General features: G+C 34.5%; 1 non-coding gene across 1 annotated transcript; it reads left to right on the top strand.

Moving 5' to 3' along the window:
* The first annotated feature begins 666 nt into the window (after positions 1-666).
* Positions 667-774, top strand: LOC148576181 (small nucleolar RNA R71). The gene has a single exon (XR_015903849.1). It is a non-coding gene; the product is annotated as a small nucleolar RNA R71 (small nucleolar RNA).
* The last annotated feature ends 16,729 nt before the right edge of the window (positions 775-17,503 follow it).

The raw sequence follows: 17,503 nt of genomic DNA, 5'->3' as shown, positions 1-17,503 counted from the left end.
CAGCTGGCCCACTTGTGCTTCCAGATTTCTAATGGAAGACCTTGTTTCATTCATGAAACTTACAGTGGCCTTAGATAGATCAGAGACTAGATTTGCTAAATTAGCAGCATTTTGTTCAGAGTTCTCTGTCTGTTGCTGAGTTGATGATGGAAAAGGTTTGCTATTGCTAAACCTGTTTCTTCCACCATTATTAAAGCCTTGTTGGGGCTTTTGATCCTTCCATGAGAAATTTGGATGATTTCTCCATGTTGAGTTATAGGTTTTTCCATAAGGTTCACCTAAGTAGTTCACCTCTGCTATTGCAGGGTTCTCAGGATCATAAGCTTCTTCTTCAGAAGATGCCTCTTGAGTACTGTTGGATGCAGCTTGCATTCCATGCAGACTCTGAGAAATCATATTGACTTGCTGAGTCAATATTTTATTCTGAGCCAATATGGCATTCAGAGTATCAACCTCAAGAACTCCCTTCTTCATAGGCGTCCCATTACTCACAGGATTCCTTTCAGAAGTGTACATGAACTGGTTATTAGCAACCATGTCAATGAGTTCTTGAGCCTCTGCAGGCGTTTTCTTTAGGTGAATGGATCCACCTGCAGAAGTGTCTAGTGACATCTTTGATAGCTCAGATAAACCATCATAGAATATATCCAGGATGGTCCATTCTAAAAGCATGTCAGAAGGACACTTTTTGGTCAACTGTTTGTATCTTTCCCAAGCTTCATAGAGGGATTCACCTTCTTTCTGCCTGAAGGTTTGAACATCAGCTCTAAGCTTGCTCAGCTTTTGAGGAGGAAAGTACTTGGCTAAGAAAGCTGTGACCAGCTTATCCCAAGAGTTCAGGCTGTCTTTGGGTTGAGAATCCAACCATAATCTAGCTCTGTCTCTTACGGCAAGAGGGAAAAGCATGAGCCTGTAGACTTCAGGATTTACTCCATTAGTCTTAACAGTATCACATATCTGCAAGAATTCAGTTAAGAACTGAAAAGGATCTTCAGATGGAAGTCCATGAAACTTGTAGTTCTGCTGCATCAGAGAAACTAATTGAGGTTTCAGCTCAAAATTGTTTGCTCCAATGGCAGGAATGGAGATGCTTCTTCCATGTAAATTGGAATTAGGTGCAGTAAAGTCACCAAGCATCTTCCTTACATTATTATTATTTTCGGCTGCCATCTCCTTTTCCTGTTCGAAAATTTCTGAAAGGTTATCTCTGGATTGTTGTATTTTAGCTTCTCTTAATTTTCTCTTCAGAGTCCTTTCAGGTTCTGGATCTGCTTCCACAAGAATGTTCTTATCCTTGCTCCTGCTCATATGACAAAGAAGATGGCACAGAAAAAATAGTAATAATAATATGGATCCTTTATACCACAGTATAGGGATCCTTGTGTTAGTAGAAGAAAAGAAGGGAAGAAAATCTGAACTCAGAGAGAGGGGGTTCGGATTTTTGGAGAGTTGAAGGAAAGATGTTAGTATATCAATAAACAAATAGAAGAAGATGAGAGGGGGAAGTGAATTTTCGAAAACAATTTTTGAAAAAGAGTTAGTGATTTTTGAAAATAGTTTTTGAAAAAGGTTAGTATTTTTTTCGAAAATTTTTCTTTTTAAATAAAAAAATAAAAATAATTAGTTAATAAAAAAGAAATTTTTGAAAAAGAGGGAAGATATTTTCGAAAATTAGAGAGAGAGAGTTAGTTAGGTAGTTTTGAAAAAGTTAAGAAACAAACAAAAAGTTAGTAAGTTAGTTGAAACAAATTTGAAAAGATAAGAAGTTGGGAAGTTAGAGAAGATATTTTGAAATCAAATTTTGAAAAAGATAAGATAAGAAGATATATTTTTTTTTTTTTGAAAAGATATGATAGAAATTAGTTTTTGAAAAAGATTTGATTTTTAAAATCACAATTAATGACTTGATTCATAAGAAATCACAAGATATGATTCTAGAACTTAAAGTTTGAATCTTTCTTAACAAGCAAGTAACAAACTTCAAATTTTTGAATCAAAACTTTAATTGATTATGTTATTTTCGAAAATTATGATATAAAATAAGAAAAAGGTTTTTGAAAATTATTTTTTTGGAATTTTCGAAAATAATCATGAATTTTGAAAAAGATTTTGAATTTTGAAAAAGATTTTGAAAAAGATAAGATTTTCAAATTGAAAATTTGATTTGACTCATAAGAAACAACTTGATTTTAAAAATTTTTGAAAAAGTCAACTCAAATTTTCGAATTTGATGAGAGAAAAAGGGGAAGATATTTTTTTGATTTTTTTTTGAATTTTTATGAAAACGTGAAAATTATGCAATGCATGAAATTTTTAGATCAAAACATGTGATGCATGCAAAAATGCTATGAATGTCAAGATGAACACCAAGAACACTTTGAATGTCAAGATGAACATCATAGACACAATTTTGAAAAATTTTTAATGCAAAGAAAACATGCAAGACACCAAACTTAGAATTCTTTAATGCTTACGCACTAAGAATTCAAGAATGCATATGATAAACATGAAAAGACACAAAACAAAAAATCATCAAGATCAAACAAGAAGACTTACCAAGAACAACTTGAAGATCATGAAGAACACTATGAATGCATGATATTTTCGAAAAAATGCAAGATGCATATGCAATTGACACCAAACTTATAATATGACTCAAGACTCAAACAAGAAACAGAAAATATTTTTGATTTTTATGATTTTCTAATTTTTTTTGGATTTTTATTTATATTTTTCGAAAATTATATGAAAAAGAAAAATAAGGATTCCAAAATTTTTAATATGAATTCCAGGAATCTTGCATTCTTAGTCTAAAGCTTCAGTCCAGGAATTAGACATGGCTCACTAGCCAGCCAAGCTTTCAAAGAAAGCTCCAGTCCAAAACACTAGACATGGCCAATGGCCAGCCAAGCTTCAGCAGGTAGATCAGGAACAGTAGCAGGTGGATTAGCTCCAACTAGCTTGCTCTTGATAACAAATTGCAAGCCTCAGTCCAAAAGAATTTAGACATGGCTTTACAGCCAGCCAGGCTGCAACATATAATTACATGGGCTGGAGTGATTAGTTGAATACCAATCCCAAAGTAGTTTGGGTATGGCTTTACAGCCAGATATGATTCAACATATTCCATGAAACACTAGAATTCATTCTTAAAAATTTTGAAGCCATAGAATAATTTATTTTTGAAAACATTTTTTTTTTCGAAAACAAATGGGAAAATTTTTGAAAGATTTTTGAAAAATTTTTGAAAATAAAATAAAAAGAAAATTACCTAATCTGAGCAACAAGATGAGCCGTCAGTTGTCCAAACTCAAACAATCCCCGGCAACGGCGCCAAAAACTTGGTGTTGTTGCCGGGATTGGGATCTCAGACGATTCTTGGCGCCAAACAGGAACAATTAAGTCCCCGGCAACGGCGCCAAAAACTTGGTGCACGAAATTGTGATCTCCAGGCTTGAACAAATCCTGGTAATGGCTCCAAAGCTTGGTGCTCTGATCTTAATTCATAATTGTCACAACTTCGATACAACTAACCAGCAAGTGCACTGGGTCGTCCAAGTAATACCTTACGTGAGTAAGGGTCGAATCCCACGGAGATTGTTGGTATGAAGCAAGCTATGGTCACCTTGCAAATCTCAGTCAGGCGGATTTAAACATGATATTTTATTAGATTAAAATAAACAATAAAAGGGATAGAGATACTTATGTAGATTCATTGGCAGGAATTTCAGATAAGCGAATGGAGATGCTTTTCGTTCCTCTGAACCTCTGCTTTCCTGCTATCTTCATCCAATCAGTCTTACTCTTTTCCATGGCTGGCTTTATGTGATACATCACCACTGTCAATGGCTACTTTCGGTCATCTCACGGGAAAATGATCCAATGCCCTGTCACGGCACGGCTAATCGTCTGGAGGCATCACCCTTGCCAATGGCTTCATCTTATCCTCTCAGTGAATAATATGCTCACGCACCCTGTCACGGTACGGCTATTCATCTGTCGGTTCTCGATCATGCTGGAATAGGATTTACTATCCTTTTGCATCTGTCACTAACGCCCTGCAATCGCGAGTTAGGAGCTCGTCACAGTCATTCAATCATTGAATCCTACTCGGAATACCACAGACAAGGTTTAGACCTTCCGGATTCTCTTGAATGCCGCCATCATTCTAGCTTACGCCACGAAGATTCTGGTTAGGAGATCTAAGAGATACTCATTCTAGCTTAATTCATGTAGAACAGAAGTGTTTGTTAGGCACGCGTTCATAAGGGAGAAGGATGATGAGCGTCACACATAATCATCACCTTCATCACGTTCTTGGGTGCGAATGGATATCTTAGAAGCGAAATAAGAAGAATTGAATAGAAAACAGAAGTACTTTGCATTAATCTTTGAAGAAGAGCAGAGCTCCACACCTTAATCTATGGAGTGTAGAAATTCTACCGTTAAAAATACATAAGTGAAGGTCCAGGCATGGCCGAGATGGCCAGCCCCTCTGATCTAAGAACCAGGCGTCCAAAGATGCCTAATACAATAGTAAGAGGTCCTATTTATAATAAACTAGCTACTAGGGTTTACATGAGTAAGTATTTGATGTATAAATCCACTTCTGGGGCCCACTTGGTGTGTGTTTGGGCTGAGCTTAAGTGTTGCACGTGCAGAGGCCATTTGTGGAGTTGAACGCCAAATTCTGTGCCAGTTTGGGCGTTCAACTCTGGTTTTGGATCCTTTTCTGGCGCTGGACGCCAGATTTGGGCAGAAGGCTGGCGTTGAACGCCAGTTTACGTCGTCAATTCTTGGCCAAAGTATGGACTATTATATATTGCTGGAAAGCCCTGGATGTCTACTTTCCAACGCAATTGGAAGCGCGCCATTTTGAGTTCTGTAGCTCCAGAAAATCCACTTTGAGTGCAGGGAGGTCAGAATCCAACAGCATCAGCAGTCCTTTTTCAACCTCTGAATCTGATTTTTGCTCAAGTCCCTCAATTTCAGCCAGAAAATACCTGAAATCACAGAAAAACACACAAACTCATAGTAAAGTCCAGAAATGTGAATTTAACACAAAATCTATTAAAAACATCCCTAAAAGTAACTAGATCCTACTAAAAACATGCTAAAAACAATGTCAAAAAGCACTACAAGAAAAACACCCATTCAGGTACACTTGAAAAGTGTAGCCAAAAGTGAAAAAAAATGATGCCTTAGGCTACGGCTACGCTTTTTGGGCTACGGCTACGCTTTTTGGGGTGATTCCTATTCGCCCGTTGCCTATTCTCAAAGGCTACGCTTTTCAGCACCAAGGGCTACGATTTTGGCGTTTGGGAATAGGCTACGCTTTTCAAGTGATGCTGTCCAGGACCAAAGGCTACGCTTTTCAGCTTCCAATTTTACCAGAATAGGCTACGCTTTTCAACGCTACTGCATCACTTGTAAAATGTAGCCGCATTGTATATTATAGCTACTCTATATAAGTGTAGCCCTAGGTCTTTTTTTTTTATTTTCTGTATAACCATAGCTACTCTTTATAAGTGTAGCCTTAGGTCCTTCATTGTTTTTTTTTTTAATTTTCTATATGTATATAATATTCTAATAATTTTTTATACAACATAATATTTAATAATATTATTACATATATAATTTTACATTTTTAATTAAATGAGTTAAATATTATAAAATAAAATTAAACACATAATTATACTAAATAATTTTTTTAAATAATAAAAATCATCCTTACACAATTCAAAGACATAATCTTAAGAAGAGATAATTTAAGTCACATGAAACTTGTATCACATATCAATTAAAATACAAAGTTTGCACTCTATATCCGAAAAGAACTTAACAAACAAAAAATCATTAATCTTCTAATCTCGGCATAATGACTAAAAAATATTCTGAAGCACCTTCAAATTATTCTTCTCAAACACATCTTTTTCATGCTGATCTTCATCACCATCAAGAAAACTCTTGGCCTTAACAATTGTATCAGTGTTCATTCCCTTGTTCATTCCCAATAAGAACTAATTTTCAAGCAATTACTGCTCTGCTTACAGCTGCAGATTATCATAATTCAAAAAGAGAAGCATGTAAGGATTTTGCATACTGATTCACCACCATACGCAATCAATACAAGATTATGTTGAAGAAAATGACCGGGCTACTTACAAATATTCTTTTGACCATTCTCGCGACACATGAAGAAAACAAAATCATAGAACCGAATGAATTCTGAAAAGTCTGCCTGGCAAGAGCAACAAATGAAGAACATGTTCCAATTGTAAGTATCAGATTAAAGATTAAAAATACAGGAAAACAAACTTGTTGCTTTTCTATTATTCTCATTGCAAATAAAGGAGAGTAAGCAATGGCTATGGCAAAATGCAATTGCAAATGAAGCTTGGAAGCACAAATGTCATTTATTTTAAATCGAACCTTGCTTTTCTTGGAAGCACAAATGCCATTTAACAAATCCTGTTAGTCACATTGATCACTTCAATTTCATAATTCAACACATACAAATCAAGAATACGCACTATAACAAATAACAAGTATTGTAGTAGGAAGTAGTCAAATGCAACATATTTCAAGTCTTAATTTAGCACTAATTAAAAAGAATGCAATGTTGGATGAGAAACGAACCACATGTCTGTGTTGCTCGAACCTTTCGTGGAGGTTAGCTGCCTGAAAAAGATGAATAAGAACAAGAAAAATGGTTAAATAATTAAAGTTAGGGACCCAAAGTAAAAAAAAAAATTTAATCTGAAGGGTGAATGACCCGGTGATATCAATGTATATCAATTTAGCTTAGCTTGTGAAGGTGGGAAGTGTGAGAACTCATCATCAAACAGAAAATTATTGAACAAAAGAAAATGTCAAGAATAATACATAAAAGCATAATTAGTTTTCTGTTTCAAAATTCAAAACAAAACTGAATACAATGCTATAAGAGAATCACAGGTACAGGGGGAATTTTACACATGTATCAGCACACTGGATTAGTGATGGCAACATCAGGAACAGAAGCTAGCACCAGTTGGGGTTAAAGTACTGCTCCTGCTTCTCTAGCCTTTCTGCGTTTGCGCCTCATCCTGAAATACTCCCTCTTCCTTGCTCTATAGCTGTTGGGATTCTCAGGTTGCACTTCTCGTGGGTAAACACTCACCTGAAGTAGAAGAAATCATAATAATTAAGCTTCAATTTGTACTCTCTATAATTTTTCTAAGTAACATAATCATGGTGTAAAAAGCTTCACTTAACCTTTTTCCTGTCAGGCCCAAATTTTTTACAACTCCATCAATCAAGGAGAAGATGGTATAGTCTTTGCCAAGTCCCACATTCTTTCCTGCATGAAACTAAAAGTATTGTCCAAAACAAAATCAAAACTTAGAGGATCCTGTATGGTGTTTTTTTTTCTTTTTCAAAGTGATGGGATGCTACACATTTTATATTACTCCTAAATTTCTAAATGCCAAAAACATGGTAATGGTCAAATTTTTATATATAATCAAGCTTCAAAGTTTAAGGAATCATGATTTTGCAGTGGTAAGCAAGCTATAGTACTACCTATTCACTTTCACACAAGTTGTTGCCCTTTCAGTTTTTTTTTTCAGATTTTGGGCGCAGAAGAGGCTGAGGATGAGACCAAAAAGTAAACACTAAACCTAAGTTAAATAATATATGTATCTATACACAAATATATAGTAACTAATTTATTAACCAAAGATGGAAGTTCAGAAGAAACAGAATAAAAGGGCTATAAAAAGCTCACCTTATCCAAATTATCAATGTGCACAGAACCAGGAGAACTTGTTTGATTACTTACTTTAACTGAGATAAAAGCTGAATCTGAATTATATATCAGCAGAAAAACCACAAGAGAAGGACAGGTCAAAAAAGTCTATACTTGTTAACAAGAATTTAGAAACAAGTTAATCAGATTTATATTTTGTAACTCATAAACATAGATATATCTAACTGATTTGGATATATATGTGCATTGTGTATTGTGTATTGTGTCTCTGTCGGTGCAAATATTCCCTTTACTTAGTAGCAAAATACTAGTTAGTTTTGAACTGACATACTACAAAAACAGCAGCTATTGCATAAACTAGTGCCCCAATGAATGAGGTTACTACCATGACCTGTAGGTCACAGGATAAGTTAGTTGCTTTTGATCTCTATTAATCTTACCGAATCCTTGATAATACTGTTTAGAATTTGATGCTTAATCTCTCCCTTTTACAAAAGAGGAACATGCAGAGACATCCTTAGATTTCGGCCCAGCATTCTGAAGTAGTAGGACACAGAGAACCTGAAACAATTCTAAATGTAAACTAATCTGATATATTTAGCAAATCAGTAGTAATACATCTAGATACCTGCACACCTAATGAATACAGACACACACACACACACACACAAAGCTACCTCCAAAATGGGAGCTGAAGCAGGATACTCGGGCAAAAGAAGCAAGATGCAAAATCAAAAAGCAAATTCAAACGAAGCAACCAACATAAATGCAAAAAATTAACTTTAACTCCTATCATGTACTATTCATACAGTAAAATAAAAATGTTCACTCAAACAGAATTCAGAGTAGATTCATAAGATAATAAGCCTGCTCATTAAATTAAATAAATAAGATACAATACCACAGTATCTATTTGATTGATCACTTACTTTTTCTCTTCTCAACTTGTTGGTTTTTTATTATTCTCATTAAAGCTGAATGCAAAATTCACAAAATCATGCCAATCAGCTTAATTTCAAGTGCAAAAGGGGAAAACGGCATTGCTTCAAACAGTAAAATGAGAATTATCAACCTAAATTGTAAATTAAAAATGAATTGAGACAGATATATCAATTTTGCACCAATATCACCAATGCAATTGATGGACCAAACATGAATCCCCTGGCTTAATCTATTTTTGGCGAATCAAAACCCAAAAAAGAACCTATAACCCTAAAACCCCCAAATTAATTTTTTTTTTCAAATAAATTTCTAGTCACTTCTAGAGTTAGCTATTTATGATGTTGGTCTATGTCAAATTTTTCTTATGGATTTGATCTAATTTCCTAAATACAAGTGAAATCAGTCCCTCTCATCATCTTATAAATCAACTTCATACTTATGAGTTATGATTTGAAATATAAGTACTTATCTGTATGTAAAACTATAATAATGACTAATTTTACTTAATTTTGATAAGTTTTATACCAAAATGATCTGAAATAGGATGATGTAAATACCATGATAAATCCCGTCTCTTCAGGGTCTAGTTCTTCCATGATCAAAGCTGCATATTCTTCAGCCTGCTGCTGTATGTTTGAGAGTTTGTTTGTTGTGGCACTAAGGCAGATGCTCTGAAAACAGAATTGATCATTTGTGATGATCAAGGAAACTCCTATTCTCATGGGAACAAAATGCAAAGCTAGGAAAGGAAAAAAGGTTGCCGATAAAAACTACTTCATTATCTTCATTCTAATTTTTCTATTGATGAATTTAAAAAGAAAATTCATATAAACCTCTTTAATTTCTTCCTTGGTGATTCTTCCATCTGCATCTTTATCAACTCTGCATTATTCCAAATGAAGGTTAACATACTTAATGGTGGGAATTAAAGAAAATACCAACCAATTTCTTTTCCTAGTTCTAAAATTAAGTAAAGAGGTAATGAATTAGTTACATGTCAAAGACGGTTCTGAGCCTGGAATCAAAACTCTGGTCAGAAATTTGGTCCCAAAAGTCCTTCAATTGAGCCTTGTTAATTGAATCCCCATGAATATCCCTCCTCCTAGCCAAAGAATCAAAAAGTACACCAGCATGCCTCAGATTCCTTGCTCATCCCTACATACAAACAATTCAACAAATTCGCACCATTGTTATCCAAACACTTCCTAAAAGAAAACTACTCAGAACAAGTCCTTATTTCACTCACTCACACACACACACACACAAACAATTTCACAAACACTTAGAAAGCAACAACAAAAGAATAGTACAGATTTGTTATGAACTCTTCAATTTCAATTATTACCTATACATTTTCTAAAGAGAGAACGATGAAGCCATCCATCAGTTGAAGCAGAACATTTTCCAGGTGATTCACACATTATTTAAGGGATCAGACTTTCACAGTCATATTTTATTTTATTTTGAGTTCATCAAGAATCCAACAAATTTAGCTTGAGACCTAATAATAAGAATTGAAACTACACAGTACTTGAAACTATTAATTAGTACAATTGAAAGAAAAAGAAATCTAATAATAAGCAACAAACATAATAAGCAACTCATCTTGGTATTCCTGCGCAGCAACTAATCATGGCCAAACTCACCTGTGTTAATGGAATAAAACCCCTAAATTCACGAGTTCTCCTGCGCTGCAACAATAGCATGCATGTTCATCAATTCACGATGTCACAGATTATTGTACCAAAACCCCCAAATTGAAACCTAAAATCAGAACCCTAACCTCGCGAATGAAGAAAGCTTTCAGTTGAGCGCAGAGTCTTCGTGATGTGACCGCGCAGCGAAGAGAAGCGACGATGAAGATGAGTGGGAAAGATGAGTGAGCGCAAAGTCTTCCTGGAGTGGTGAGTGGTGACGCCGTGAGTGGTGACTTGTGATGGCAAACGCTTTTCTCTGATTTGGGGGTGATGACGGTGGTGAGGCGGCGCAGCGACGATGGTGAGGGCGGCGCAGCGACGATGGTGAGGGCGGCGCAGCGACGGTCAGTAGTGCAGCAATGTGGAGAGTGGTGAGTGGTGCGTGGGGGCGACGACGGTCAATGGCGAGAGTGAGAGGGTCAGTGGCGAGAGCGAGAGTGAGAGGGTCAATGGCGAGCGAAGAGAGTGAGTGGGGGGCAACGATGGTGAGCAGGGCTTTCAGGAAAAAGTGAGACTGATGGTGAGCAGGGCAATGATGGCGAGGGCTTCTACTTCGCGATGAAGGTGATGAAGGTGATGAGTGAGCTTTCAGGAAAAGGTGAGACTGAGGGTTTAAGAAAGGGGACAAAGGTGATTGAGTGACATTTGGAGGGAATTGAATCACAAAAAATTTACTAAGTGTGATGAGTTTGCTTTCAGGAAAAAGAGGAAAAAATTTCACTAAGTGTCAAATTTTTTACTCTAGATATATTAGGCATCGCTTTTAAAATGCACCCAAAATTTAACAAATAGGCTACCCTTTAAAAGCGTCCTCTTTGATATGAAAAATGAACCTATAGATATTAACCTACGGCTACGCTTTATAAGTGATTTCTATAATACCTAAGGCTACACTTTTTAAATGATGCTGCAATTGTGTATCCTTTTCTCTTATAAAAAGGCAACACAGAGAAAAGCGTAGCCTATTCATAGAATAGGCTACGCTTTTCAAATGTAGCTTAAAAAAAGTGTGGCTGAATGGGTATTTTTCTTGTAGTAAAGCGTATAAATTATCCGCTCATCAACAAACAAGGATGATGCATGTCTAGCCCTAGTGTAGGTAATGAGGTCATTTGTCGGTTACATACCCACTCCCGACGTTACCCAGCAACCTTTGACTGGATAAGGCTTTCTTGTTGGCAATACCCACTGCAAGCAACCTATATGCCCAACACACTCACTGTAAGCAACCTTTGTCTTATAGAAGTAAACACTCGCTGTAATCAACCTTTGTCTTACAGGAGTGCACTTTAACTGTGTGTATCGTGATACCTCTGTAAGCAACCTTTGTCTTATAGCATAGAATTATAGCTAAGTATCCCAGAAAAGTGTTCTCGGTGGTCGCACCACCATCTATCTGACTGCCTCTCTGCTGCAAATTTTACATAGCCATTCTCAATATCATCATTAGTTATCATTCTCATTATTCATCACCAGTTTCACATTCTTATGTCGTATCTCTTTCTTTCTCTGTTCAATCATACTGTACAAACTTTACGGCTTTCACTTTTGCAACATCTTACCTCAAATAATTTTCAAACACTTAAACATCTATTTCCAGCTACAAGTATCCAATTCATTAGTCTTACGTTCAAAACTTAATTTACATATTTCAATTTAACTAAATTATTATATTTTTATAAAATTTCAAACATAATCTCCACTAAAAATGGACTTAAACCACCCTTACGAGTTCCCTGAATCTCAACAACTCATCAACCTTTTTTCAACAACTGTCAAACAGAAGATTCTCAATCAGTCAGAGATTCACAAATCGTAATAGTTAACAATTCAATCATAATTCACAATTTTGATATAATCAACTATTCAAACTTCAAAAATTCATAACTAGTTTTTCACAAATCATAGAATCCTTTCGAATTTAAACTTAATCAACTAGACTTACCCAAATTCATTTAGAATTTAACCACACACAATTCCAGGCATTATAGAATTATTTATATACTCTCACTACTACATTTTAAACATTTAATAACATTTATCCCTTAACATTTGTTAGAGTGTTAGTAATTAATTATAAAATTATATATAAAGTAATATTTATAATGAAATGTTAGTAAATAATGTAATTCTTTAAGAAAAACTAAAAAAGTGTTACCTATTCCTATTGACATGAAAATAAATAAACCTCCCCTTTTCTGAAAGTCAAAATCGGAGACCTAACCTAATGGCTGGGACAAAAGAAAGATCGGGGAACCTGCTAACGCAGATAATCAATGCGCCAAAGCTGTCGGCATGATCTCACTCCAAATCTTGCTCACCTTCGCAATCTCGCTCTCAATCTTACTTGCGCTCTTGATCTCAATCTCGATCGTGCTTTCAATCTCGCTCGCACTCCGCTCCTTGAATCTCTCTCTTGTTTCAACAAACTCTATTTTTCTCTCTCGATCATTTCTAGGGTTTGTTACTCTTTGTTTTGAGGTGAGTCTGACGGAGAAGGAGAAGAACCTCCTTTCGTGCTCTTTCTTCTCTAATTTTTGCTGCTTCATTATTATTCTTGCATTCTTCTTAAGCTTTTTGTATATATTTGTTAAGATCTGTTGGCCATGAGTTGATTGAATTTCTAATGTTAAGATCTTCTCAATTCAAGCCCGAGAGTCTCAAGCAGGACACTGATGATTCCAGAATTACATCTTCAGCTGCTAAGGTACTTCTTTTTCTTTCCTCGCTTCATTTCCTAAATTCATTTAGTTATCGTAGCAATTTTTTTCAATAGAAAGCAAAGTGCTAGTGGTCAGTAATTAGAACGAGAGAAGCATCACTTGGATATGATGTGATATGTTACGACTATTGCGTGCACCGGGAGTTACATGCTGAAATTTTTTGTCAACTTCAATATTGATAATGTATACTTGTACATACCATATATTTTTTAATTAGGGACTATATATATATATATATAGCTCCATAGTCCATATATAAGAACTTGTTATTTTATAAAGTTGAATCATTCATATAGATGTTGTCCGAGGAAATTTGAAATAAAATATATAGAAAATTAAGAAGGCAACAGTGCCTATTAGTTTACAGTTAATTTTTTTACAAAGTAGAATGACTCAAGCCTAATATTAATTCAACAATGGTTTTGGAATTGCTATTTTTTCTTTTTTCTTTGCCTATTCATGTCCATATAAGATTAGAATCAAACACATTTGATCATTTCCATTGTTACACTCTTGAAGCACAAGCACATTTGATGCTAGCAAACATCATTTTTATTTATCTGGATCTGGCTGTTACAGAGTATTTTCCTAGGTACTTCCGTTTCTATTCAAATGTCTTACTTCTTTGTGTCATTTTACAGATCAAAATGGTAGCGTTGTGATTTTGTCATCTAGGTAAACTGTTGCAGCACTTGTTATGCAATTTGCATGTAGCTGCTTTACCTTTCATTTGACTAAAATGACTGCAATATGTATAATTCTCCATCCCTATCTTCATACCACATATACATATCTCTTCCTAAGATTTTGTTTCTTTCATGAGAAATCCTATATTTTATGAATTGCAGCAGGTTTTCAAAACTTACGTATGAGCTTTTGGTTGAACAATTTTCCCAATGAATACTGCTATACATCATGGTACTTTTTATTCAGTTGCCACTAGTGCCACTATCTATGCCGTGTTTCTGCTTTTCAGAAGTCTTTCCTGTGGGCTTAAATACCTAATTAACCTAGTTTTGCACAGTTATTGTTACTATTAGTTCCATCCATTTTTTAAATTTTCATTCAACCATTATTCTATCTGAGATTCAAAATGTATTTAATGGAGTTTGCTCATTGTTTCGCCACCTTAATCACTTGAATTTTGCTTATGAGCTTGGGTTATGACTTATGACTAAGCCTTTTTTTCTGTCCCTTTTATTTCTCCATTTTGATCACACTGGGAAGATCTAACACACTTTCACTTGCGGGTTGCAAATATGATAAGGTTTCTAGTTGACAATTATAATAAGCCTATTCTTGCAATTCTGAAAATCCCTTCCAAAGACCATCTTTATGATCCTGCACATGATTTAGTTCTTTCCTGAGTAAAGTTCCTCTTTTGTTGCCGCCACCATCAATCCCATTTTAGCAACCGTTTGAGCTTCAAAACAAGTAGAATTTTCTAATTTGTATCTTAATAAGTGAATGCATATGTTAGATTATATGTTGTACCTAATTTTATGCATTATTATCAAGAATTCTTTGATCTCTTCTTCTAATTATTTGGTAGAAAGTTTGGGGAGGTACTTCTTCTATATTTAATCTTGAGAGTTCATCTTACATACCTTTTACAATTGTTAAAGTGTTATGGCAAATTATAATGCCTTGTTCTGTAACAATAATTTAGTAAAATGCTCCTTATTTTAGTTTTTTTTTCCTTCTCATTTTGCAGACATTTTGAATTTTATAATATTAGTTAGTCATGGATAAGAATTGGATGCTCAAACTGCGAACTTCTAAGAAGTACTTAGATAAGTTTCTTGATTTTGCATTTCATAATACATTTGAAGGAACTCAGATTCTATGCCCTTGTAAGAATTGCTATTTTAGGTAATCTTGGATTCGTATGAACGATATAGTGGTACGTGCAATTTTCTTTTGTTTTTAATTTTTTCCTGTCAATATTTAGTGACTTTCTTCACCATGTTGCATTGCTAAAGCCTAAATGTTAATGTCCTGTGCTCTTTCTGGAAGGCACTTTTTTCTTATGTTCTTGATGTGTATTTAGACTTGTTCGAAGAAAGAAGTATTTGATTGCTAAACTTTTTGTTAGTTGTATTCTTATACATCTCTTAAGAATTAGGATGATGAATTGCTGCTTTCCTTAACCTATTATTGTTCCTTACCTGATTGTAAAATGCATGGTGTACATATCTTTATCTCTGTGAATGTATTGATTTATCATCTTTCCGTGAATGTATTGATTTATCATTTTTATCTCTGTGACGATTGCATATTTGGATTTTGTATGAGTTATTCTGAATTCTCAAATAGAAAATCATTGATATGCAGCATCTAGAAGATATGAAGCAGCAGGAATGATATGGCTGTAAAATTAGTATGTTAATTGGTATTATCGGATGGGGCACCATTATCGGCATATCAATACTTCGAAAACGTGAGGAATTTCCCAGTTGTTGTCCAGTTATATAAGAGAATGATATGGCTATAAAATTAGTATGTTAATTGGTGTTATCTTGTTAGTATGAATTTTATTATTTTGTTACTTGTAAATACTTATATGTAATCAAACTGATCTTTACTATAGAAAAAGTTTATGCAATGTAAGCATATTGAAAAAATAGAAAAATTGATCTATTAGACCAATTTTAGTATTTAAATATCTTGGATTTAATTTGTAAAGTGGGTGTAGAATATGTAATTGAAGAAAAAGATTTTAATTCAATATTTTGTGCATTTAAATGTTACTAAAGATCTATTGTAATATTTTTTTATTGTTAATAAAGAAGATCTTTGTAATATTTATTAGAGCATTACTATAGAAGATCTATTGTAACATTTTTTAAAGTGTTATTAGAAAAGTTATTGTGACACTTTTTAAGTGTTACATAAAATATCTATTGTAACATTTTTTAAGTGTTACAAAAAATATCTATGATAACATTTATCTAAGTATTACAAAATATATCTATTGTAACATTTCTTTAAGTGTTATCAAGAAGGATCTATTGTAACATTTTTACTAAATGTTATTAAATCTTTAAAAGAATGTTAGTAAAACTTTTTAGTAACATAGAGTATATTTAACATTTGTAAAAATGTTACTAATATACATAAGTAACATTTTAATATGATTTGATAACATTATTTAAATGTTAGTAAAAGTCAAATATGTAGTAGTGTCTTAAAGTTACTATATTTTTTCAGAAAATCAAGTTGTCACGAATAGTTTGATCCTTTAAGTTTCAATCCTTCAAATTTGAACTTAAGCAACTAGACTTACTCTATTTCACCCAAAATCAGCCCCACATAATTCCAATTATTTTAGAGTTATCTATTCATTAACAAAGTTACTATTTTATTTTAAAAATCAGATTTCAAAAAAAAAAATAATTCAGTAATCAAACTTCAATCTTTTAACAGTTCTCAAAATTAATTTTAGTTAATCATAAATCAACATTAACAATTATCACAACACCATCAAGCAACCCAGCCAATAGCAACCAATTCAGCATAATCAAAGAAAACAAGATTCTCTGTAATTTCAAAATAATCAGAAAACCAGTAACAGTCACAGCCTCAAACCAAAAATCAACCTCCTCAGTTAATCACTCACAACAATAAAACCAGTCATAATCATAGCCATAATCCAAACTCAATTCATATCAATACGATATTTTTTTAATAAATAACTCATCATATTTCAATTTAGTAAATAACACCAAATTAATCACCATTTACAACCGCATCTAATTCCAATCATAACTCGGAATAATCACAGTAGCTAACTATTCTCAAACACATTTCAAGCCATTCACATCAATTAATTAATTCTTAACCACTATTATCTATTTGCAATTATCCAACTAACATTTTAGTATCAAAATCCACAAAAATTGGGAACCTAGCATCCATCTACAGCAGCTAGCAGTCACAGCAGCTCAAGGTAATAGCAACAGTAGAGGAAGCTCCGGAAAGGCGACTAACAAACACAGCAGCGTTGAAAAAAGGCAAAACAAAGAGCGAAGCAAGACCTGAACAGTGGCAGTTTTTTGGTGACTCTCACGGCAGTAACTCTGGTGGTGGCTCAACAGCTCGACGGCGGCGTAGCGGCTCAGGGATGGTCGTGGCAGTGGCAGCGGCATCAACGGCGGAATTAGGAAGCAGCAGCAATGACTGGGCGTACAACAGTGACGAGAACTACTCCTCTTCCTCGCGTTCTACTTGTTTTCCCTCTTTCTAACACACGAAGGTGATGGCGACGGGCCCTGGCAGCAGCGACGGTGGATTAGTGGTGACAAGCATGAACGACGACGCATTGGTGAGACGCGAGAGCTCCCCCTCTCGCAAGCACTCTCTCTGGTTCTCCCTTTCTCAGAGGTGGCTCG

This window comes from Arachis ipaensis, chromosome B1 (genome assembly GCF_059453495.1).
Source record: "Arachis ipaensis isolate K30076 ecotype BB chromosome B1, ASM5945349v1, whole genome shotgun sequence".
In the NCBI taxonomy this organism is placed as follows: Eukaryota; Viridiplantae; Streptophyta; class Magnoliopsida; order Fabales; family Fabaceae; genus Arachis; species Arachis ipaensis.
This window is presented reverse-complemented; position numbering and strand designations above follow the sequence as displayed.